The sequence below is a fragment of the Apodemus sylvaticus genome, chromosome 6 (genome assembly GCF_947179515.1).
Source record: "Apodemus sylvaticus chromosome 6, mApoSyl1.1, whole genome shotgun sequence".
Classification (NCBI taxonomy): domain Eukaryota; kingdom Metazoa; phylum Chordata; class Mammalia; order Rodentia; family Muridae; genus Apodemus; species Apodemus sylvaticus.
This window is the reverse complement of record NC_067477.1, coordinates 53,327,617-53,354,354: the sequence shown is the minus strand read 5'-3', so window position 1 is coordinate 53,354,354 and position 26,738 is coordinate 53,327,617. Positions and strand designations below refer to the sequence as shown.

At 45.4% G+C, this 26,738-nt stretch overlaps 1 pseudogene; it reads right to left on the bottom strand.

Moving 5' to 3' along the window:
- The window catches only part of LOC127687912 (40S ribosomal protein S8-like), a 72,454-nt pseudogene that overhangs the window by 34,350 nt on the left and 11,366 nt on the right, over positions 1-26,738 (bottom strand).

The window sequence follows — 26,738 nt, the reverse complement described above, 5'->3', positions numbered from 1 at the left end:
CTCGCCTGATAGCTCTGAGAGGAAAGAGATTCCAGAGCTCTCAGGTTGACTCTGGAAGGATACAAGGTCCCTAATTAAATATAGGAGAGATGACAGGAAGCTGGGGGCGGGGCAGTGGGTGACACAGTAGGACTTAAGAAGAAAAGGATAAAGAAGGTAAATCCAGGCACCTAAATGTCAAGCAGTTCCACTAAGATTTAAAGAAGAAGGAAAAAAACCAGACAGTCAAGGTGTGACTAGAACTGTGGGACCCCACTTGAGTCTACTTCTGGGCCAACAGTAAGATCGGTTTCCAGAGGTCTTAAGGAGCCTAAGCCTTTGAATTGGGTCTTCATAGGAAAGGGGTCATGTCTCTTCTGCATTCAACAGTTCTATTGGCCTCTTTGATCTCTGAAAAAGTCAAGTAACAGATTTTTTTTTCCCCTTCAATCAAAAGCTTTCCACGGGTGGTTTCGTGGGAGCCTTGAACACTACTTTGGCTGGTGTGTGGCGCCCAGGAGGAAACCCCGAGGGCCTCTGAACAGGCCAGTTGGTGGGCAGGGAGGCAGTAGCAGGAAGGCAGGTCCCACAGCTTCAGAAACATCTTTTGAAAAGAAGAAGCTAGAAGAATCTAAACTTGGAGGAGAAGCAAGGCAAGTAGAGAGGGGGTGGTGAGCCCCTTAGAAAACAGAGCAGGACAGAGAAACTAGGAGTGAACCGGGAAAGTGAAAGGATTCAGAATGTGTATAGGTGGATTACTGAGGACTCTACAGAACTTACAGAGTGGCTCAGATAGACAGGTAGTTAGGTAGACCGGTAGACAGACGGACAGACAGATAGATAGATAGATAGATAGATAGATAGATAGATAGATAGATAGATAGATAGATAGATTTACTGGAATAACTTACAAGCGTCAGTCCAACTAGTCCAACAATGGTGCCTTAGTTAGGGTTTCATTGCTGTGAAGAGACACCATGACCAAGGCAACTCTTATAAAGACAGCTCTTTCATAATTTTTTTAATTCATATTATATCGCAATCAAAGCATCCCTCACTATTCTCCTCCCAGTCCTGCCCTTGCAAATCCTTGCCCCCATTACCCCTTCCTCTTTTCCTCAGAGAAGGGAAACCTCCCTTGGGTACCACTCTACCCTGTGACAAAGGCAAACATTTAATTGGTGATGGCTTACAGTTTCAGAAATTGAGTCCATTATCATCAAGGCAGGAAGCATGGCAGTGTGCAGGCAGACATGGGGCTGGGGGAGCAAAGAGTTCTACATCCTGATCCAAAGGAGTCTCTCTTCCTCAGGCAGCCAGGAGGAGAGTGAGCACTAGTGGAGCTTGAGCACTAGGAGACCTCAAAGCCCACCTACACAGTGATGTACTTCCTCCAATAAGGCCACACATCCTAATAGTGCCCCTTCCCATGGGTCAAGCATATTCAAACCACCACAAGTGGCCATCTGTGAATGAAAAGTCCAAGAACCTAGTAGTGGTCCTTCGGTTCACAAGGCTGGATGTCTCAGCTGGTCTTCAGTATACGCTTGAATTCCTAAGAAGGAGGCTCCAATGTCAGTGAAGAAATGGAAGTGCTAAAAGGTAAGGGCAAACAGGCAAACATCGAAAACACCCTTGTTCTATGTCCTTATAGAGATTTCCAACAGAAGTTATGGCCTAGCCGAAAGGCGTGTCTTCCCACCTCTAGGTCCAATATTAAAGGTGTGTGTCTTCCTGCTTCAAGAGCAGATCAAAGGCATGCATCTTCCTCCCTCGAAGGTCCAGAGTAGATGTACCTACTTCAGACAAAGCAAAAAAGTCTCTTATAGATGTGCCCTCCATTTCTGGATTGTGGTTCATTCCAGATGTAGTCAAGTTGGCAACCAAGGGTAGCCATCACTCTGGGTTTCCTTAGCTGTGGAACTTGGGCTTCGTTAATGGACCTGAGGAAAGAAGCAATGACGAAAATGCCATGGAGATGCAGCAGGGATGGCAATGCCTGGAAGGAGAGATGAGTTCCCAGCAGGCTTGAAAATGTATTTACCTCCTGCTGACTAGCTTTCACAGTTCCAGAGATGTTCTGCATGCTACTGGGGAAGAAAAACCATCACTGCTTTTCCCCAGTGCTAGGATGTATGCTAAGATACCAACCTCCACGCAAGATGCATCCCCTGGTGCAATAGTAGTACAACTATTATGATTATACAACCTTATAGTCAGATTTAAAGTTCAATCTACAGGGAGAAATTTCATGCCTAATACTGTAACCCTTGTCCAAAGTCAATGATTGAGGAAGTCATAGGCCTTAGGGTAGTGCCTCTTATTGGTATTTTGACAAATAACCATGTTGTCAAGTTGACTTCTAAATAGTTATATTTATATACACACACCACAGACCTGCAGTTGGCCTTTGTAAGGAAAGCTTTGTAGGTGGTGGTGGTCTTGGTGGTGGTAGTGGTGGTTGTTTTCCAGTAGCTAATAGTCAAGGGAGAGATGCATAACTGATCAAAATTCTAGGACACTAAGTGCTCAGCCCCAAATAGGATATGTTTATCAACTGTCCCAAGTCAAGGCTCAGGAAACACCACAGAAGGGAGAAGGGAGAAGGGAGGTAAGAGCAGAGGATGTGAAGGAGCTCTGTGAAATGCTGTTTTCTGGGCGTGGCATAGCTAGTGCACAGCAACTGTGGTTACCTACATCAGATCAAGTCAGCCAACACTTGGGCGTAGATGGGGAGGTGCTCTTAGGCCCCCACCCTTACTCAGGAGCTATTGGCAGCTGATAGCAGCTTGGGGCAGGAACGAGGCTACTGGTAGGTCCCACACTCCAATTGGTGGCCTCACACCCATGCTCATAGGAGCAGCACCAATTGAGTTATATAAATAAAAAAAAGAGGAAAAAGATATGAGGTTTAGAGGGGGTCATGTTGTGAGTATGTAGAGGCTGACGGGGAATGGGAAGTTAAGTATGGTCTTATTTTATTGTATTCATATATAAAATTATCAAGGATAAAAAAATATAATTTAAATCTTTTTAAATAAAAATATTTTAAAAGAAAATGCGGCATTTGTGTGACTTTGGAATGTGCAACTTATAGAATCTTAGATATAAAGAAAAGCCTGAGGTCAAGTGACAGTGATCTTGGAAGTAACATACAAATGATGACTAAAGTCATGAGAAAGGATGAGACTGTCCCCCAAAAAGGTATAGAATAGGATGAGGAAGATGCTGAGAGGGAGGCCCTAGGAGAAAACAGTTTCTACAGACTAAACAGGGACAGCAAGAGAGCTCAGCAGGCAAAGACACTGGCCACCAAGCCTGAGGACATGGATTTGAAACACAGATCCCACATGGGAGAAGGAGAAGGAGAGAACTGATTCCCGCTGATTGCCTTCTTACCTCCTCATGTGTAGTGGTACGAAAGCACACACAAACACACACACACACACAAATAAATAAGTAAATGCATAGAGGCTATTGAAGAGAAGCAAGATATTAGATTAACCAGAAGAATAAGACCAGAGCAATTAGGGGAAGATTTCTAGGAATGGAGTGATCAAAAAAGCCAACTGTCCCATAAGTTTCAACTGAAGCATGTCTTTTAGGTTTAGCTGGGAACTCCTTGGGAACTTTTCCAGGAGAGCTAGAGGCACCATGGTGCACACCTTTAATCCCATCACTCGAGAGGCAGAGACAGGTTCCTGATCTACTTATCAAATCCCTGGCCATCCAAAAACATACAGTGAGATCCTACCCCCAAAAAGAATCTGAGAGAGAGAGAGAGAGAGAGAGAGAGAGAGAGAGAGAGAGAGAGAACTTTTCTAGACAAAAGCAGAAAATAGATTACTAAGGATTAAAGAAGCCAGACTGAGAGCGTGTAAATGGCCTTTTCGTTATACTTATGTGTGAAGAAAAGAGAGAGATGGGGATGGGAAGAGAAATATCCAGAAAGGCCACCGAGCCACCAGCAGATGCTGCTTTTGCTCTTGCTTTATAACGAAAAGAATTTTAAAGGTGATTCTATTCCGCATGGAGGAATCTCCTGGAGATGAAGGGAGCTGCAAACACAAAAGAATAAAAGAGAACTCTGACCTTACAGTAAGGTCGCGGGGGAGACTAAAGAAACAGACTTTATCCCAGCTCACAGGTCAGCCTTAAATAGACAGTATCACAGCATCAGGAGAGGTACAGGCTGGTGCCGATGCAGACACTTGCTCTCAGGCAACAATGGCCATCTCTCGTGCTCCTGACAGACATTTTTTATCAAATGCAGAAGTAGCTGCAGTGCAGGTGGGAGCCTAGGAGGTGAGGAAAGCGCCACGCCCTGAGGGAACGCCCATCACTGCACCTTCACTGACCTACATCAATGCCAATGTCCACACGTGCCGCATGGCTGCCTCGGGCATCTCTCGGCAGCTCAGGTGTGGGAAAGGAAGTATCTTAGATATGAACTAAGGTTGCAGATAGGTGGAAGAGGCACACAGAGGGACACAGGGATTGAGGATGCTAGAAAAAGAGAGAAAAGCACAAATGCATGGTGAAACCTCATCAAAGGAGATAAAGACATACAAGCACAGAAAAGGATTGGCCAAAGAGACAGAGGAGAAGGGAACCAAGAGACTGGCAATTTCCAGGATGGGAGAAATCAAACAGGCTTTTGAGCTATTTCTCTGTAGGTAGTAAGAGGAAAGGGCGCATAGTAAAATCTCTAAGTTTCACATATGGAGATAGTGAAAATGTATGATAAAAGAAATATTAGGGTTAAAACCATAAGGCTGAGGGCTGGAATGATGGCTCAGTGGTTAAGAGCACCGACTGCTCTTCCAGAGGTCCTGAGTTCAATTCCCAGCAACCACATGGTGGCTCACAACCATCTGTAAGGGTGGGTATCTTCTGGTGTGTCTGAAGACAGCAACAGTGTACTCATATGAATAAAATAAATTTAAAAAATTAAAAAATTAAAAAAAAACCATAAGACTGGGAAAACTAGGGATGAGTTAGTCAGGTGGACCCAATGTGGGGCAAAAAGGCTCTGAAAAGCAAGGCCAGTGTCTTCCAGCTGGCTTCCATGAGATTCCCAGAGCAAGGCCAGTGTCAGTGAGCTGACCAGCTGGCTTCCATGAGACTCCCAGAGTCCCTTAGGCAGTATTGTCCTTTCACTCCAACTTACTTCTAAGGCAGCTGATGACAAGCCAATGATCAACTAAGCTGTAAGAAAGGATGGCTTCTAACTAGGAAGCTTTCCCTTAGTAGACAACTCCGTAGACATGGTGCTAACTATGAGGTAACCAAGAAAGACTACAGCTACATCTTGGCGGCTGGGATAGAGTTAACTCATTGCCAGAGTAAAACTCAAAGTTGACCATGCAACTATCATAACAAAATGAGCTTAGTGTCACTAGCGTTTGAGACATGTGCAGAGCCAGAGAACAACAATGCCAGAAGAATGACTCAAGGTCCGCAATCAAGGTCAACATCTACAAAGTCAGAGTCAGACGCAGAAAGAACAGGGCTTCACCTGCCCATCTGGGTGTGCGGAGCGTGAGCAGCACATGACTGATCATCTCCGTGATTGGGCTAAGGGGACATGCACAGAGTGTATAGCCCTCCACTGGCTCAGCCCAAGATAGCCCATAGTCCAAACCAATCTCCTAACAATGACCTCAGCCTTTGTCTTTGACCCTATAAAAATCCCCACACAAAAACATTGGGTTAGGTTCCTTTTTTGAGGCCATCCCACTTTCATGAGATTGACGTCTCAAATTCTCAGTTGTCTATAGCTCTCCTCGACAAGTCTCGCTTTCACTTTGCAGACTCCCATGAGAATTCACATCCTTAATCGTCATTGGTGTGAAACAACAAACCCAGAAGCTACTGTCAGGTCCATCTTTGGTGAGTGTGAGTATCCAGGATCCTTGGTTCTTAGATTAAGCACAATTCCCAACTGAGCCAAAAAGGTCTTGTCCTATTCACTTAAAAAGTAGGCGTCGAGTTAAAGAGCATCCCTTGTGCCTCATAGTATGGAAGGATGTATATGTTCTATGATAGTCCTAGCTTGGGAAAGGAAGGAATAGAGGTAGAGACCATGTGTTCATAAATGCAAATATTATTTTAAAGACATCTGAACAACCTTCACTCAGCTAGAACTGCTAAATAACCTCAAGACGTACCAGATATCAGCATTTCTGTCTTTTTTTTTTTTTAAAGACAAAGTCATAGAAGACAATGAGAGAAAAGGTTTCTGCTTCAGGTGTGACAATCTTGGAGCAGACAAATAAAGGACAAACTAACCTGTGCTTCTGGCAACTGCTTCAGCCAAAAGACTACACTAAGGTTTGCCAAGAACATGACTGCTAAAATATAGGTACAGAAGTTTTAGATGGCAGGTTTAAGTATTATGCTGCTCATAGCGCCATCTGAAGCCAGAGCTGTGGTAGGAGAGGATGTTGTTCTCCCACTCTCCTCCTTCCTCCTTTGCATTTCCTACTTCTCCTCCCATTGGCTGAACCCAGTGTGAAACGAGAAGCTAAGACTACGAATGCATTACATCATGATTGATCTGGCAGGTAGACATGCTGAAAATACAGTATTCGTGTATTCGTGAAATCCACACACACACAAAAATAAATAAAACAATAAATCTTTTTAAATCTTTTTTTAAGGGAGAAAAAAATGAAGTCTATACATGCAATGGAATTTTATTTGGCCATAAATAAGAATGAAATAATACTGTTTTGGGGAAATGGCTGGACCTAGATATTTTCAAGAAAGTGGAATAAGTCAACCCCAAAAATATACACATTTGTGTTTTCTCCCATCTGTGGAATATAGGTTTTTATACACACACACACACAAAGCATGAAAATAGGAGGGGACTATCTATTTGGGGAAAGGAAGGGGAGGGATGAGGAGGGTAATGAGGAGGGAATATGACCGAAGTCCGTGATATATGTGAACTGGAGTCCGCACTAACAGAAGCCTTTAAGGAATGAGCGTGAAGGCCGACACAGTGAACGCCCAGCAGAGGCATGAGGAAGGGCGGGAAGGGCTGTGGCGGTGCTTTGGCTCGCTTGTACTACTGAAAGAAACACTTTGTGCTGGGTAGCTTACGAACAGAAGAAACTTATTTTTCTGGAGTCAGGGAAGGACAAAATCAGAGCACCAGAAGATTCAGCACCTCATCACGGGAAAGTCTTCATCTTTAAGTCGTCCATAATGATACATCAGGCTTGTCTCCTGGGTTCTTCATTCATTCATTCATTGAAACATTCATTCTTCCCTTTTCTTCTTCCTGACTGGATCTCAAATGTAGCCCAGACTGTTCTCAAACTCATGATCCTCCTGCCTCAGTCTTCCAAATGCAAGAATTATACAAATGTGCCACCATACCTGACCAAGGTGTTTTCTTATAGTAAAATTTTTTGCTCTATGTCTCTACTGAATGTAAAAACAAAACACAAAAAGTGACGGAGTTGTTCTGGAACTTTTCTTTATGGAAGGGAAGAGTATGCATGCATGTTTTAATATACACATAAGGTATTTCTGTTCCTAAAATATATAGACTCTTCCTTGGCCTACTTCACTCAATTATGTTATGTTCCTGGAACTCCACTGGCATCTCAGCGTGAGCTCCTGGACAAGAACTATACCATTAGAAAGCAGGAAATTATCCAAATTTTATAGAACTTACTCACAGCATATTCAATGTTTACTGCTGTATCCTGGCACTGATTTTAGACTTCATATATCTCTATGCTGTGACCTTTCCCTACAATGTCCTCTTAGCAAACGAAAGCATCTAGACAAATGTTTACCACACTGCAGGTAGGGAATCCTCCTGGCAAGTGAAAGAATAAAGGCAGCGGATGATGATTAAAGGAATATGAATAGACTGATTTACTTAGTTAAAGGAGCATATAGACTTTAAAAGACCTCAGGGTAATAACAGTATTGTTGGAGATACAACTAATTAAAAACTGAGGTGGGGACGCAAGAGGGAGGAGTGAAGCAGGGGTGGGGAAATGGTCGGGAATGATGGGAGAGCTGAGAACAATGGAGCAATGCAAAGGTGCTGGGCTGGAACCAGGGCTCAAGGCCGGACCTGCAGAGAAAGGACCCATCTGCAGCCTCGGAACCACAGGAGGACTGAGCCACTGCCGAGGAAACCGTCTGTTGAGGCTACCAGCTCATCACTGTACAACCCTAACCAGGAAAAACGTGGAGCAGGAATCTGAAAGAAGGGCAAATAACTAGAAGAAATCAGACGATCTAAGATGTAATAGGGATTTGGGAACATGAAATAGTAGGAGGGCTGGCAAGGGAGATCAGCAGGTATGGGTGTTTGCTGGAAAAAGAATCAACTCCCAAAAGTTTCCCTCCGATCTCCACACACGAAGATAGATAGATAGATAGATAGATAGATAGATAGATAGATAGATAGATAGATAGACAGATAGATAGATAGATAGATAGATAGATAGACAGACAGAGAGATGACAGATAGATTTGTAAAAAGAGAGAATGAGAAGCAACAAATGCAGGCCACACATTTCAGTAGCTTGAGCTGATTCAATTTTCTAGCCCAAACCTCAATCGTTTCCATTCTTCTTATATTTCCAAACCTTCAAAACAGCAATTCTAAAACGTCTATTGTTAAGGAGCTCCATTTTGAGATATTTTTCCCCATACAGAATAACTTTTCTCCAAGGTTTCTCTTTTTCTGGGTGAAATTTATAACTTCTTCATTAACTTATCATAACTTTTCTTCCAGAACATTAATAAAGATGTTTTTTAAAAAATCTGATTCTTTCAGAAAACAACCTAAACTCAATCTCTCCATATGAAAGCTCTCACTGGGCAGTGGTGGTGCACACCTGTAATCCCAGCACTTGGGAGGCAGAGGCAGGCGGATTTCTGAGTTCGAGACCAGCCTGGTCTACAGAGTGAGTTCCAGGACAGCCAGGGCTACACAAAGAAACCCTGTCTCGAAAAGCCAAAAAGAAAGAAAGAAAGAAAGAAAGAAAGAAAGAAAGAAAGAAAGAAAGAAAGAAAGAAAGAAAGAAAGAAAGAAAGAAAGAAAGAGAGGAGGGGAGGGAGGGAGGAGGGGAGGGAGGGAGGGAAGGAAGGAAGGAAGGAAGGAAGGAAGGAAGGAAGGAAGGAAGGAAGGAAGGAAGGAAGGAAGGAAGGAAGGAAGGAAGGAAGGAAGGAAGAAACAAAGAAAGAAAGCTCTCCTTATAGGATTCTTAAGTCTTCTCTTCTCCAGGTCAGAACTCAATGGCAAGACTGCTTTGCAGCTACAAAACAACAAATGCATTGACTTGAGAGCAAGCCAGTCAGTGTTTTAAGGTACAACTCATTGGCTAGACGCACTTTTTCAGTTCAGTCATATAAATTTCTCAGAATACAGGTAAGGAGTCTACTTACGAAGTGGTGAGTTTTAAATGAGTTGGTCACTAAGTTTTTTTTAATTATATATCCATAAAACTACTTCTGGTTGATTTAAGAGAAAGAACATTATAGGGAGACAGAAGATCAGGACTTGGGAATTAAAAACAATAAAATTATTTATGTCATACCTTCAGTTTATGAACTGGAAAAATAAAAGTGGTTGTTTCTGCCCTGAGTACTTCTTAGAACTTTTGAGATACATAGTTGGAAAATGCCTTATGAAAAACAATATAAAGGCACAGGCACAGAGTTGGAATATCTCAAGTCCAAACCCAATTGAAATACTCACTGGCTATGTGGCCTCAAGTAAATTATTCGACTTCTGTGCATTGCTTTCCTCATCTGTAAAATGGGACGAGCAGGAGGCCCTCACGGGGTTTGGTCCGTTTCATCAACAGTGAAACCTGATGTCATTTACACCCCGAGAAACCACAGGACATGCTGGGATCATACCTCCTACGACTTTCTGCCACACACCCCCACCAACACAGTCTTTTTATTAATTATTTGAATTTCATACAATGCATTTTGATCACACTCACGTCCCATTCCTCCCAGGTCCACTCTCCAACTCTTGTGACCTCCCCTCCCCTCCCCACTCCACCCCACTCCACCCCACCAAAAAAAAAAAAGAAAGAAAAATTCACCAAGTCCAGTTGTGTTGCCCATATACTCAGTGGAATACAATCCCAGTGACCAGCCCTGTAAAGATAACTGAGTCCTCCCCACCCACCCCTGCTAGAAGCCAGAAATTAACAAACTCCCAAAAGAACCACTTCAACACCTTTATCACAATCTTTCTGGACTCTCTTCAATGTTTAGCAGTATCCTTCCTTTCCCTTCTTTAATTTTCCTAAAAACATTATTGGAACAATCTCTATGTCTATAGCACATAGCTGTAACCGCTGCATCTAGGCAACTCACACTGAGTCTACACTGCTTTCTCAGGTTGTTCGTGATACAGGTAGGGCACTTAATACCATGTCACTACGATTGCTCCGTAAGTCCGAGCAGAAAGTAGGCCAGGAAGAATGGGATAAATGATCATGATGTTGTTATAAAACCCCAGGCTAGCGGTTAGGCCGGCGGAAGCTGCCACTGCCCCCTAATAAGTAAAAAGCTGAACAAATTGAAAAATCAACAGTTCCTCCTGGATTTGACGGGGAGCAAGATTGCCAAGCAAACCGGTTGCTGCCCCCAAAATGGTTGACACAGGCTGGCACATACAGAGAATCGCAACTTATTATTCGCAACTTGCAGGAGCCAGCGACGAGGAGGAAAACTGCTGTGTAGCTCAAGTCCCAGCAACCCAGAGAGTCTAAAACTTCCAAGGAGGCAATCTCAGGAGACATCAACGTTTTGATGAGTTTTACCTCTAGGAGCCCTATCAGATTCCCCCCAGCAAATATCAAGGAAAAGAACCATTCTAGATCAGGCCAGAGGGCAAGCTGCTGTAACTGAGCATGGGGACCGCATGCCTTTAATCCCAGTATTTGGGTGGCAGAGGCAGGTGGATTTCTGTAAGTTCAAGGACAGCCTGATCTACATAGTTCCAGGACAACCAGAGCTATGTAGCAGGCCAAGCTGCTGACAGTTATCAGAGATTAACAAACCTAGCAGAAGAGAAATAGCCACGTCGGCACACCCTAGTCTTCCTGTGCAGGCTCCAGTGAGGCTCACAGCCCAGATTCAGGCTCACCCAAAGACTGAGATCTAACTATGCGATCTTAGAACTCTCCTTCTCCTACACCATATCACACTCATGCCATGGCTGAAATACTCACAAAACAACTTCAAGAATGATGTCATTAGGCTCACAGTTTCAGAGAGATTTCAGTCCCTCGTGGCACATAAGGCACAGCAACAGGACACTCACATCTCTCCACAATGCAGCAGACCGGTAGCAAAGGACTAGACAGAAGCAGGCATGCGATGCCTTTTAAAAGCTTGCCTACGGAGGGCCAGGTGTGTAGTGCACGCCTTTAATCCCATCACTCAGGAGGCAGAGGTAGGCAGATCTCCGTGACTCCAAGGTTCTACAGATCAAGTTCAGGCAGATCTCTGTGAGTTGTGGTTCTACAGATCAAGTTCCAGGACAACAAGAACTACATAGAGAAACTCTATCTCAAAAACAAAATAAAAAACTTCCAACAGAAACCTACTTCTACCTGTCAGGCTCCACCTTAGAAGTCCCTTTAAGATGAGTATTAAGTATTCAGAGCATGAGCTTGTGACAGACGTTTGAAATTCAAGTCATAAAATGCACCTTAATACCACATCACAAAGGGGTATTTATTAGCATTTTTACCCATGTTATGAGGGTGTTTTGTTTTGAGATAGGATCTCACTATGTAGCTCAGGCTGGCCTTGAAAGCTCTGAGATCCACCTGCCTCTGCCTTTCTCTCCTTGGCCTCTGCCCCGCCCCTGCCCCTGCCCCTGCCCCTGCCCCTGCAAGTGTTAGGATTAGAAGTATGCACCAATATGCCCAGCTGAAGGCAGGATTTGTAACTATACTTCTCCACTAGGCCCCAGTAAACCTGACTAAAATTTCAAATGGTGTCTACTCATGCTGAAGTTACATCACCAAACAGAAACTAAGCTGTTACGTAGCTTTCTTACAAATAAGAAGAACCTAATTACCCCCAACAGGTTCATTTCAGTTAATATAATAACTAAGGACCTTCTTCTAATCTAATACATGTGAAAACTTTAACCCAAAATAACCTAATGTCAACCAGTCAGGTTTTTTCCTATCCTTCTTTCTCCCAGCCACCTTCTTGAAAGGAAAAGTAACTTTGAAATGGGCAGCTTCCTATTTGATCATTTCTGCTTCCTTCAGCCCTTTTCTTCCTATAAAACCAATCTCCTCTGCTCAGCTCATTGGAACACCTGTTTTGTTTTATGAACTGGAGTGCTGCCTGATTCTAAAATCACAAATAAAGCCAATATATCATGTCCAGCTTTCAACAACAACAACAAGGGAAAAAAAGTAATAAGTCATAAGAAAATACAAAGCTACAGTTCCAGAGGCGCAGCACGTATTAGCATTAGTGTGGCAGAAACACTGGAATTCTCCGACTGCGAATGTAAAGCTAGTTGGCTAAGGGCTGTCTGGATAAAACAGAGAGCCTGCACAACCACACAGGCGATGTAAACAGAGCAGGAAGAATCCAAAGACACGCTGAAGATTAAAACACACAATTATAAATTATGAATCCCTTTGAAAGGCTTGTGTGTTGACTGAACAAGGGCTAAGGAGAGTTTCTGAGTCAACAAAAACGTGCAAAACCGAAAAGGAAAACGCCATATGCATGCATGCAAGCTCCCTGTGCACACCCACGTGCACACCCACACACGTGCACACATCAATATTAGACAACTGTGGAATCATCACAAGCTCCCTGGCTTTCCAAACCTCAGACGAATCCCTAGATTTTGAACTGACTTTCTGTTTCCCTGTGAAGTCTGGTCTCCTAGCCTCAGTCACTCGGACTACCTGCTGCCCTAAGGCGGCAATGAGGGAGAGCAAAGTTTTGGGAATCCAGCCTCAGCGGTATAACCCTCCTGCCAAGGGACATAGAAAGAGATAAAAGGAAGGAAATGACCTTAACTTCAGACTCAAACTCTCCTGAGGTTACAAACCGAAGCTCCCTGAACAAGCCCCCTCTCTGATGAGGTGCCTACAAAACATTATGTTAGCTATCAGACTTGGGGCAACTTGTTACACAGCAATAACTAGCTAGTAATGTGGAAAGACAATGAAATCCCAGATATCAGCGGCTCAGTTCAAAACCAAAGAAGAGACACAAAGACTATGAATAAGAGGAAAGTGGAATAGGATAGAATTACCAAAAAAGCACTAGGAGAAGCATAGGGAAGAACCCAGCTGTGAGCACGCCCATATGACAAAAAGGAAAGAGGGGCTGGAGAGATGGCTCAGCAGTTAAGAGCGCTGACTGTTCTTCCAAAGGGCCTGAGTTCAATTCCCAGCAACCACATGGTGGCTCACAACCATCCGTAATGAGATCTGGTGTCCTATTCTGGCCCGCAGGTATACATGCAGGAAGAAAGCTCTGTACATACAATAAATCTTTTTTTTTAATGACAAGTAGTATTAAAACTCAGTTTCTAAGGCCCCTGAAACATCCAAGCCAGGAGAAACTGAATTATTAGCCAAATGCAAAGTGTCACTATTAAGAGGGAGACAGAAAGTCTTTTTCTAGGAAAAACAGAAAAAGAAAACGACTAGGCTTTAAAAAAAAAAAAATCAGAGTTTAATCTTCAGTCTCCTGTGACCTAGATAAGGCGTTCCAGACAATGCAAAATCTTTGAACTAACCCAAAGTCGCTCTTTCTGGTCAGCTGACTGTATAAATTAATAAGATGCTGTTGCGAGTTCAGTCTTAGCTAGAGAGATTTCAATAAACTTTCTGAAGTCATTACACATTAATAGGTTTCCTGGAAATTCTCCAGGGTTTCACTTTTCCAAGGCAGTCCTGTAGCTTCCTTCCCAAAATTGCAAGGGCTCCATAATGACCCCTGTGTCTCGCTGGCAGTGTGACGGGCAAAGCTGGAGATGGGGTGGGGGGGGGACGGATGGGACTTGGATTCCAGTCCCAGCATTGTCTAATCAGTCCAATGTCCTCAACCAAGACGGTCTACTTCTGGAATGTTCTTATTTGACAAACATGGCTGGCAAGGCCATCCTTCACAGCCCTGACATCAATAACAGATGGAAGGGCACTTGGCAAACTGTAAAGTGCAGTGCAAACTGGGGGAGGAGGGGGAATCCTTTTTCAGCCATGTTTTCGGAGAAGGCCGCCCCTCAGGTAGGGGCAACCCTTCTGTCAGTTTAGATCTCTCATTATCAGGGGATGTTTCTCTCCAGCGCCTCCTGCTTTGAGCATAGCAATCTCCACACCCCTCTCCCCTCACCCATGTCTGCTCCTCTCCCGTGGTTCGTGGTTCACCGGTTCACTTCTGCCTTCTCCCACAGCCGAGAGGGCTCCCTGACTTTCTTGTCACCCCTCTCTGCTTTCCTCTCCGGAGGAGACATTTCCCTCTAATAAAAGCATCAGCCCTGTCCTTGAGGAAAGCATAGTGGAATCATCTGTTTTCATTTTCCCCGAGAAAGGGCCACCCGCAGAGTGCGGACTCATTCTCCACAGGGCTGCAACCCTAAATATCAGCTCGAAATTAGCAGGGCTCCTGCGAGCCTGTGGCACTGAAGACCAGGAAAACTCAAACTCTACCCAACGTCCTCTCATTCTCCTAAGGCTCTATGTTGTCGCGTGTGCTAAACTGCAAAAGGTCATCCTGGCTTCCCACAAGCCTACGCCCCTTCCCCCAGGAAGGTATTTGATAATTAAGAGCACTGATTTCAAAACTGATTGGGCCACCGTGGGCAAACGACTTGACTTCTCTGAGATTCCGGTTTCCCGTGAGAATAAACGCCACCTGCTTGTCAGTCCTAAGCGTGTTACTTCCTTTTTCCTGCTCTGCGATCAAATACTAGACAAGGAGCAACGTGTGGGAAGGATTTAAGCTTGCTCGTGGGGGCGTGGTAGCCGCAGCTCCTCCCCCACGTTCCACCTGCAGTCAGGGAGGAGAGATCAATGAATGTTCGTGCATTCTTTTATGAAACTCCAGTCCCACGGGAAGATGCGTCCCACACTGAGGGCGGGTCTCCTACCTCAGTTTACCCAATCTACAAATATAGACATGCCCAGAGGTTTGTCTCCAACTTGATTACAGATCCTGTCAAGCTACTATGTGTTAAGCGTCAAACCGATTAAACCTTAAAAGGAACAATGTGCACGGCGTGCTTTAAACCATGCACCCACCGATGAACCTACAACTGTTAACTGGCAAACAAGCCCGACTGCTGCACACAAGGCTTTGGTCCCGTCTCATCTAGCCTAGCTCCTGTCTTCACAACCCCGTCTTGACCTTGGAACAATTCTCCCTTCCTTCCCGCCACTCCTACTAGATCACATTAGTGCCTGGCTCCTTAGCAAAAGCATGAATATACTAGCTTGTGTCTCCACTACACAGTCACAAGTCACCCTAAACTTCCTTACCCAGAGAGGTAAGGACTGTTCCGCCTCTGGGCTCCTTTAGTGCAAGTGCTTTTTTATTGCCAATGTTGTGGTTTGCTGTCAGTATTCAAGCCGACTTCCACCCAGGACCACTAATGTGAATGCTGAATTCCTGCCCGCCCGCCTGCCTCCCCACCCCCCACCCTTCACCCCCGTTTTCATTGAGATAAACTCTCACACTTGTAGGCCAGCCTGACCTCAGACAGTCAGGGGGCTACCTGCTTCAACCTCCCAAGTATTAAAATTACAAACATGAGCTACTATATCCAGCAAACACTGAGACTCCTAAATGTAAGTACATTCAGTGAATAGCAAGGAAGGGAGAAATGTTGGTTGGCTGATGGGTTTTGAGACGGGATCTCACTATGCAGACCAGGTTGGCCTCAAATCACAGATTCACCTGCCTCTGCTTCCCTGGTGAAATGTATCATTTTAAAGGCCAAACAACTGGCCAGGCTCCGCCTGCAGCGCACTTAGATTTCTAGGTGCATTTCTAATACAGCTTTGTCAGTAAACCCATCAGGAAAAGAAATAACCTAAGAGAGACAATCTTGAGAAGATAAACCATCAGATTTTAATTAAGGCGACCGCAACTGGCTGGAACCAGTAAATGTGTATCTGGGAATCTTGATCTTTAAAACAAGGTTGGAGTAAGGTTAGTTTGAGTGATTGGTGGGGAACTTAATCCCCAAAGTCACTTGTTAATAATATTTAGAGGTGGGAACTTTAAGGCGCGATGAGGTCATAAAGGCTAAATCGTGGATTAATGGGTCTTCCTAATGATGGAATGGAAAAAAATAGCCAGCGCTCTCAGCTGTGCGGTGATGCCTTGCGCCACCTTGTGGCTCTGCGGAGTTCCTATCGTGACGAAGTCCTCCACCGCGGCTGAACTTCTCAGCTTCCGGGACTGGTAAATGACTGAACCTTCACCCCTTACAAATTACCCGGGGTTGTGTATCTCCTGTCATAGCGCAGAAAGCAAACTGAGTCAGTAAAGCTGAAAGAGAGGGTTGGCGATGGACACTAGGAAAGACTGGGGAGGGAAACTCTGAAGTAGAGTCTTCAAGGGTCCAAGAATGAGTATCCAGGGCCTCACAAACAGCAGGGGGCGCTCTAGAAGGGAGAGACATCCCTATACTCACCTTTAGATCCTCTTCAAAGAGACTAAATCGGTGTTAGTCTCAAAAACAAGGACAAGAAAGCCTAGAAGCTGGGTGTGAGGAAATAGGCGTGTGATCCAACCCTCAAGAAACCAAGGCGGGAGAATTGAGAGATTACGGGTAGATTTTATAGTATAAACTTGTCTCAAAAAAAAAAATTAAAAAGTGGTCAAACCACAAGATAATGGCTCCAGAATTAGTTAACCTAGGCTCATATGGGCTCACAAAGATTGACTGGACAATCAGGGACCCTGAATGTGTGTGACCTAGGTCCTCTGCATATATGTTACGGATGTATAGCCTGGTATTCTTGTGGGACTCCTAACAGTGGGAGCAGGGGCTGTCTCTGACTGTTTGGCCTACTTTTTGGGCTCTTTTCCTCCTACTGGGTTGCCTTGTCCAGCCTTAGTATGAGAGGAAGTGCCTAATCTTATTGCAAGTTGATATGCCATGTTTGGCTGATAACCCTGGGAGGCTTGACCTTTCTGCAGAGAAACAGAGAAGTAGACCTGGAGAAGAGGAGAGGAGGAGAGGAGACTGAGCTCAAAATGTGATATATGAAAAAAAAAGATGTAATATATGACAGAAGAATATAATAAATAAATAAATAAATAAATAAATAAATAAATAAGACGTCTAAGATGATTGTCAATGTCCTTACCCAAGGACATCAGCCCCATGCATTTGCTGACTACTAAAAAGACTTTTCTCTGGCAATTAGATACTGCAGTTTTAAGTGTGAGCACAGTTCACAGATCAATTACCAAATGCAGCTAGTGCTAAGCCGACCTGCCTTGGTGATATTTCACTAGTACTGAGAATCAAAAGACCAGTGGTCACGGGACTTTCAAAAGGGAGTCAACCTACGTTGAACTTCAAAGCTGAAAAGGACTCACATTGAAGGCCAGCTTCCTCCAGCAAAACTGGCGTGCACGTGGGCAGCTTCCCCTGTTTGGGGATGCCTCAATACTCTGGTGAGGTATCGGAGTCAAAAGTCAGTGTGTAGCAAAAGGCCATTTTAAAGAGACTTCCTCCACATGTCTCAGCCAGTATAAATAATGGTTGCTACAGACTGAACTGTGAACCACCACAAACACCTTCTCCCTCTTCCCCCCAGATCTATATATCTATATGATAAATCCCCAACTGCTGCCTGGATGACTATATTTGAAGTCAGGACCTTTGAAAAAATAAGGAAAGCTAAATATGATCTAAAGGGTAGGCTCCCTTCCAACAGAACTGGTATATTCTGGGGGTTGTGATTATGTTGTGCTCTCTCTCTCTCTATCTCTCTCTCTCTATCTCTATCTCCCCTCTCTTCTCCCCCTCCTCCCTTCTTCTTTCTCCTCCTCTTCCCCTTCCTCCTCCTCCCCTTCTTCCTTTCCTTCCCCCTCCCCTCTCCTCCCCTCTCCTCCCCTTCTTCCTCCTCTTCTTCCTCGTCCTCCTCCCTCCCACCTCCCCGCCCTCTGTATACACCTTATATACTGTACCCTGTATACACTGTATATACTGTACCCTGTATACACTGTATATACTGTACCCTGTATACACTGTATATACTGTACCCTGGCATCTCGATGTGGAGATCCAAAGACAACCCATGGGAATCAGTTCTCTCTCTCTTACGGAGGCCAGCAATCACACATAAGAGATCATGTCCCTTAGGAAGTACCTCCACCCCTCCTCCCCCCACCTCCGAGCCTCCTCACCACCTCTCCTGCTACTGCTGCTGCTGGAGATAGTGTTCTCCTATATAGTTCATGCCAACCTCCAACTCACAATCCTCCTGCCTCTACCTCCCCAAGTGCCGGGATTACAGGTGTGCACCACCATGCCCACCAAGCTGGTCTTGATAATAAAAGAAGGCAGTAGTAAATGCACACTCAGAGGAAAGGCCCATCTGATGACACAGTGTTAGATAGCAGCTGTCTGAAAGTCAGGGGAAGAGGCCTCACCAGAAACTAACCCTGTGGACACGTTGGTCTGGAACTTGTAGCCTCCAGGACCTGCGAGAGAATAAATTTATCTGTGGTGTTCCACTCTGGCAGCTGGAAGAGGCTAATGCAGGGACCTGATTAATAGCTGTGCCGCACATTCAAACATAACCCATACAGAGATGGAGGTGGACAGAGAGAGACAGAGACAGAGAAAGGCTTCTCAGTAAAGAGGAGGAGTCTGGACAGTCTTGGCTAGTCCTTAAAGAATTCTTTTTTAAAAAATGCCTTTTTCAAAAGAATTGTTGTATGTTTGTACATGTGTGGTTTCGTGTGTGTGTGTGTGTGTGTGTGTGTGTGTGTGTGTGTGTGTGTACATGTGTGTGTGTGTGTGTCTGCGCGTGTGCAGAGGCCAGGGAACACCTACCTAGAGGGAGTTGGCTTTCTCCTTTTACCATGTGGGTCCCAGGGACTGACCCCAGGTTGTCAGGCTCAATAGCAAGCGTCTCTACCTCTGAGCCATCTCAGTGGCCCCAGAATTCTTTCCATAGGCCCCAGGCTGTGGGATGGGATGTGTCTGAACCCTTCTCACAACAATCGGTTTTATCCCATCTGAACTGTTTTTATAATACAAAGGCGATTTCTCTAGGATATTAGTATATACAGATTGACAAGCAAGTATTGGGCACCGACTACACAGAACACTAGGACACGGGGAACAAAAAGAAAGATGTTGCCTCCCTATGCCCCAGCAAGGACAAGATTCTGGCATTGTGGCTTCCTTTCTCATCAGCATCCCCAGCCCCTCTGCACAACAGACCATGACTTCCAGACATCCCTAGTCCCATAGAGCCCTAGATCCCGAGTGTAAGAAAATGAGCAACTATTTCTATTTTATCTAATTTTAAGATGCTTCACTTCTAAGGGTATGGAGTTTTGTTTTGTTTTGTTTTTTCATTATTCTGTTAAAAGATCTATGATAATCAAGTTTAAAAGCTTAATTTTTGGATCACAGTCTGAAAGTGAACCCATTGCTCTGATGCCTATGGTGAGGTAGCATCGTATCAAGGCAGTCAGGAAGCACCTCCTTTTTGAGGGCACACTCCCAGCCACTGCTCCTCACTTGCTATGATGACTCCGAGACACAGGCTGTGCTCTGGGACTCCAGATGACCAGCATTCCCGGGTGCCCATTTCAGCTTCAGTTCACTTGTAAGACTAGCTCACATAAATCATCAAAACATTGCATTCGCCCCTGTGTGGTTCTCTGCTTACCAATCTAAGCTGGCACACAGAGTGGCGGGTTCCGTTACAGCGCCTCGATCGCGGGTGTCATTACTCTTTATGTTTATTTGCCGCCCTTCTCGATGATCCCTGTCTCCCACTCATTTGTTGTAAAGGATGCAGAGATACCGCAGATAGAAGACGCGCACAGGTCAAGGTGAGGTGGGCGGCAGGGAGATTTCATCAACAGTCATCTATGAGCCGAACTTAATGGCGTACAGCTTTAATCCCAGGACTCAGGAGGGAGAGGCAGGCAGATTTCGGTGAGTTTGAAGCCAGCCTGATCGATGGAGAGAGACGTAAGTTCCAGGACATCCTGGCTACACAGATGGCCGTGTCCAGCTGTCTGGATTTCCTGGAACCTCTGTTTGAGTTTGTGAGGCCTCACAGCACAGTATGGCTGATTAACGTCTGGTCATTGGCGGTTGGAAAGCTGGTTCTACAGTCAAGAGCTCTTGCTGCTCCCTCAGAGGACCCAAGATTGGTTCCCAGGACTCACGTCATGAAGCTCACAACTCCCTGTATCTCCACTTCTAGAGGATCTGACATCCTCTATGGACTGACTCCACAGGTTCCCACACACGTGTGACATAGAGACAGATACACAGGTAAGTCCCACAGACACGCATAAACATAAAATATTAAATATAAGGATTTTTCTTTTATTATTATTACCATCATTATCGTCATCATTAAATCATTTTTAACAGTCCAATCATTATCCCCATCCTGGTCTACCCTCTGACAGTTCCTTATCCCATCTCCAAGATGGATGTCCCTACCCCCTCAATCCCACCAGACCTCCCCTCCCCCTGGGGCCTTAAGTCTCTCAAGGGTTAGGTTCCTCTTCTCTCACTGAGGCCAGACCAGGCAGTCCTCTGCTGTATGTGTGTCAGGAGCCTCATATCAGCTGGTGTATGATGTCAGGTTAGTGGCTCAGTGTCTGAGAGATCTCGGGGGTCCAGGTGAGTTGAGACTGCTGGTCTTCCTACAGGATCACTCCCCTCAGCTTCTTCCAGCTTTTCCCTAATTCAACCACAGGGTTCAGGAGCTTCTGTCCATCAGTTGGGTATAAGTATTTGCATCTGTGTCAGTCAGCTGCTTGCTAGGCCTCGCGGAGGACAGCCATGCTGAGATCCTGTCTGTAAGCACACCACAGCATCAGTAATAGTGTCAAGCCTTGGAGCCTCCCCTTGAGCTGGCTCCTAATCTGGACCCTCGTTTCTTCAATCTCATCTCCGTTTTTGTCCCTGCACTTCTTTTAGACAGGGACAATTCTGGATCAGAGTTTTTGACTGTGGGATGGCAACCCTTCACTTGATGCCCTGTCTTTCTACCTCAGGAGGTAGGAGGAACGAGGAGAGGGGACCCTCTAGAATGTACCTGGGAGATGAGAGACTCAGGACTCAGTGGGAGGGACCTTAGATGAAATGCCCAACAGTGAGGAGAGGGAACTTGCAGAGCCCACCTCCAGTAGAATGTAAATATTTTTTAAAATATTACTCATTGATCACAACAGCCTCAGCACCTCTCCCTTCCTGTATGTTGAAGGAGGCAGATGAATGCTCCAACCTTCCAGGCGCAGAAAATAGTCCCTCCCCTCCCCCACCCCCAATCTGTCCTCTCTCCCAGTCACCAGCCATCTCGTTAGGTTACAAAAACATCCATCACTTAGAGACTGGAGAGATGGCTCAGCAGCTAAGAGCAGTGACCCAAGTTCAATTCCCAGCACTCACATGGCAGCTCACAACTGTCCATAATCTAACTCCAAGTGACTTGGTGCCCTCATACAGACAAGCGGTACACATTTAAAATAATAATAAAATACACATACATGTGAAAAAGATAAGTAAATCTTTTTAAAAGAAAAAAATCCATCACTTGAGTGGCAGCAGGGTTTTAGGAGCTGTGCTGGGTCTGAGAGCACAGACCAAATATACATTTCTTACTATATCCTAATATCACAGCAGTCAGTTCTCACAATGACACAGCAGCTCTGCATCACAGTGTTGTGAACCTCATGTTTTCTAATAAAGAAAAGCAAGGTCAGAGAAATTATACAACATAGCCAAGGTCGCCAGACCTCGGTAGCCTGAGTGGGAAGCATTGAGCAGCTGCCGTCGTCACTAACGGCTTTCTTGCTTTTAATCCAGTATCTTTGATGGTGTCCTGATGGTGTAAAGGATCGGTGCACCCTCCTCAATGAGAGCCCTGAGGAAACAAAGGAACACACTAGACAGAAATGTTAAGTAGAGAAATGTCATCACGGGGGCTTAGAAGAGACACGGCGATCATTGGAACTGCAGTGAGGCAGGAGGATCAGAAGTTCTAGGCCAGTCTGGGCTACGCTTGTGCAGAGTGATGGAATAGGCCTGTGATCGCAGCATTGCAGAGGCTGAAACGGGACATGTCAACATTGAGGTTAGCCTGTGCAAATAGCAAAACTGTCTAGCTAGCAAGGAAGAAAGAGAGAAAACAGAAAAATAAAAGAAGACTCCCTAATTCTGGCCTCTGTAAGCTCCTCGTTTCCCATAAACTTTGTCTTTTTTATTTTAAGATTTATTTATTTTATGTATATGAGTACACTGTTGCTGTCTTCAGACACATCAGAAGAGGGCATCGGATCCCATTGCGGATGGTTGTGAGCCACCGTGTGGTTGCTGGGAATTGAACTCAGGACCTCTGGAAGAACAGTTAAAGCTCTTAACAGCTGAGCCATCTCTCCAGCCACTATCACTCTTCTTTTTAATTAATTAATGTTTTACATCAGCTGGTTCCTAACTTTTCAAGAACTCTTATGCCTGAAGTAGGTTATCTGTGACATTAAAAAAAAAAAAAATTCTGACTTTAACCTTTAAAAATGTCTTTTTAACCATCGAATTAAAGTAGCTCTTTTCTATAATTCTTTCTCTCTCTCTCTCTCTCTCTCTCTCTCTCTCTCTCTCTCTCTCTCTCTCTCTCTCTCTCTCTCTCTCTCTCCTTTCCCCCCTCTCTCATTCAAGGGCTTAGCTTCTCTCTGCAGCTGCATACAAAGCTTTTAACCGTGTGATCACTCTGCCATCTAGCTTCCTAAGCCCATATAGGTTTTCCTGAGATTCTCCTGGGCCGTGTTAGGACTAAGCATTACTTTGGTCTAAAGTGTATTGTTTCAGAACACCTAGCAAATGTTCGATCATGCTGGACAGGGATCACAATAACATCATGACTCCTCCTCAACAGGAAGCAGACCTTATTTGAAAGGTCAATCTGTACTGTTGTTTGGTGCGATTTCTTCTTGTTAAATAAAGGTCAGCTGAACTGCGCAGCTTTCCCCCTAGAATCTATGATGCAGATTTGGGACTTAAACTTTGCAGGTTGATGTGAAAGACTCACAGACCAAATGGCGTGTCCACCCTTTTGCCATTTGATGAATCTTGTACATTTACTTGAAAGGGAGAAGCTTTTCCTAGTTGTCTGTGTCTGACTGACCAACCCTGCTACTCTTAAGTTGCACTTAACAATTATAATAGAAATTGCATTGTTTCTAGACAATGGTAGCGAACCCCCGAGGAAAGGAGGGGAACCCTCTATTGTGGCCTGAAGCTGTGTTTGAGATCCTCCTACAGCACTGTCCTTGAGTCACCAATATTAGGAAATAAATGTCTCCCTGCGGCTTGAGGACCCTGCTGCCAGTGCAGTGTGAATAAGCCAGTTCCCAGCAGCAGTGTGCTGTGCTCACCCACAGTGGGAGACAGATCTCAACCTGTGGGAATGCTTCCTTGTGACGAAAGGATCTGTGCACGGTTGTTCTGGAGGTCTCTGTGTTCTGCTATGCTCCATTGGAGCTGCCCAACATGCACACACATGCACGCACATGCATACACATGCACATACATGCACACACATGCACACGTGCACACACAGGTGCACCCATACACACACACACACACACACACGCGCGCGCGCGCGCGCGTGCGCGCACACACACACACACACATGCGCACACACGCGCAGGCACAGACACACCTGCACACACCTGCACGCGCGCGCGCGCACACACGCACACACCTGCATGCACACACACACACACACACACACACGCACGCTCACACACACTACACATACAGTTCTTTCAGAAGAATCATCTAATTTGAAAATGTTTTTAAGTGAACAGGAATACAATCCTTTTCATTCCATCATCATCTTTTAATGATTAATTGTAAAAGAAGATATAATTATAAAATCATCACATATAAAATGAAAGAGGAAGACAACCAAGCGTGACCTATCCACAGTGGGAGTCACTACCGTGTGCACGTATGAGGAGGAGAGAAGGGAGAGAAAGAGAAGAGGAAGAGTTGGAGCACTATGAGGAGAGGCAGAACTGGAGAATCCAGGGGTGGGCCACAGGAGGTCATGATGAGGTCCCAGCCCATGCTACCACTGAGGACCATGTTGGGATCTGTGGCCAAGCAGACATGAGGGTCTTGAGTGGTTGTCCATTGTTCATATTGCTACCAAAGGTCTTGCGGGCATCCCTGGTCTAGGTTGCTGCATAGCTGGTCCCACCCCTCACCAGTTGCAGCACTCTGGAAAGTGAGCCCTGCACCCTGCCTCAGCAGCATCTGGCGGCAGGGTCAAGGATAAGCAAGGATAAGCCGGCCCCAGGGGCATGAGACAGAAAGCTGACCCCACCACTCAACTGCCATGCCGTGGTGGTGGCTTGGACTAGGGAGAAATCCCCTCCATCCCCGCCCCCGCCCCACCTCACCTTCGAGGTTCTTTTGAGAGAGCTGGCCCAAGGCTGTGAGAGCCGGGAGACCTGGCTCTACCCTTTGCTGCAACACCGAGTGAGCTAGTCAGGGCAGTGCTGGAGGTGTGGGTGCAGGAGAGCTGGTGGGCCGACTCAGCTACTCCCCAGCTCCAGGGCTTTGAGTTGGCCCGCCCCAACATCTACGGGATCTAAGAACTGCTGTAGCACAGTCATGAAGATCCAAAGCTGCAGGGTGGCTGTAACACAGGGCAACAACAGGATCGCTCAGAGGAGTCCCAGGGGGATCCCATAGCAGATGATGACAGAGCAGAAGCCAGAAGCCTTGAACCAGACCAATGGCTCACTGCAATGAACATTTACGAGTAAAGATGTGTGGACAAAACGGTGTGCTGTGGGACACACTGGGGCACTTTGCAGCTTCCACATCAAGATTTTGTTTGTTTGTCTTAATTTTTTTATGTATTTATTTTTTTGGTAGGGGAGGTTGCAAGGCCAGAAGGATAGGGAGATGAGTGGGATTGGAGTGCATGATGTAAAATTCACAAAGAACCAATAAAAAGTTAAAAAAAACAAAAAAACTTATGAGCCGGGCAGTGGTGGGGCACGCCTTTAATCCCAGCACTCTGGGAGGCAGAGACAGACAGATTTCTGAGTTTGAGGCCAGCCTGGTCTACAGAGTGAGTTCCAGGACAGCCAGGGCTACACAGAGAAACCCTGTCTCAAAAAACCAAATAATAACAATAATAATAACAACAACAACAACTTATAAAGGACTTCAATTAGGTCAAAAAAAGTGATTGTTTTTGGAGAAAAACCCATGTTGCTTATAGCACTGGCCACTGGATGATCTGCCTCTGCTGGGTTTTACTTTCCTTAAGCTTTTTATATCTCTGTAAATAACTGATGGCAAGAAAAATTCCCGTGTACAGGATATGCAAGTAGATTCCAAAAACTGGAGAGATCATTCTATTTCCCCATATACAGAGTTAAAGAAAAATATCCAGCGATGTTTATTGAAAGCACAGTAAGGTAGACTTTATTCAGAATTACTGAGATAAATCCCGCAAACTCTAGAATGGGGTTGTGCTTGGCAAAGAGAGATTAGATTCAGCCTCCACTACAGCACAGACAAGTGTGCAAGCATGTATAGCTAAAGAATATGCAGAGGTGGGCGAGGGGAAATTACCTAGGAGGACTTCAAGGGCAAAGTGAATTCTGGGTAGATCAGTAAGAAGATTCACGCTGACCCCACAGGCAGGGTGATCAGTTACCATCTGGGAAAAAGAAAGAGATCCGGTTGGGTTGGGTTTTAATTATTACCAGAGATTGATGGTTTGTTTGCCTTTCCGGGCTTTGATCTTCTGCAGATAGAGCTCCAGCTCCCTGCCTTCGAGCACACAGCCGACCGCTCTGCCACACCGGCCAGGTCTTGAGGCAGTGCAGGGGAGAAGTTTGCCCTGCTGGGACTGCTCCTCCAGAAGACTGCTGATTTTGGCGGTCTTTTTCCTTCATTGTATTTCTTTTGATCCTTTTCTGTTTAAAATCTCTTCCTCCTCAGGAGTCACCTTGGCCCCCTTCTTGTGGCCCAGGGGCACTGCCTAGTGGGACTCCACCACCTCCGGTTCAGTGCGGTGTGCTGTCAACAAGCACAAGGCAATTCTTCACCGGGGCCTTGGTGCGGACAAGCTTATTATTGGATGCATTGTGGACTACATCAAAGATCCTTGTTTTGCGAGCACAACACTCAGAGCCCCAGGAAACGTTTCCCACACTCAGTACCAGGGCACAGTACTTATTGCGTCCTCAGACTCGGGCTGTTATGCGAGTGTGCGGCGAGGGCCAGTCTCAGTGTTGGCAGCAGGCTGTCCCAGCTCCTACTTCAGCTTCTTGTGTTGGGCTTTCTCTTGCCGCGGCTCTGTGGCATCTGTGCCAACTGAGAGATGCCCATCGCTCGGCGCAGGCTGGAAAGGGGAAGTGCAAAACTTCTAAAACGGAGATCAGGTATTAAAGTGACCAGATCAGGGCTGGAGGGCTGCCTCAGGGGTTGGGAGAACTCAGAGATCCACCTGCCTTGCCTCCCAAGT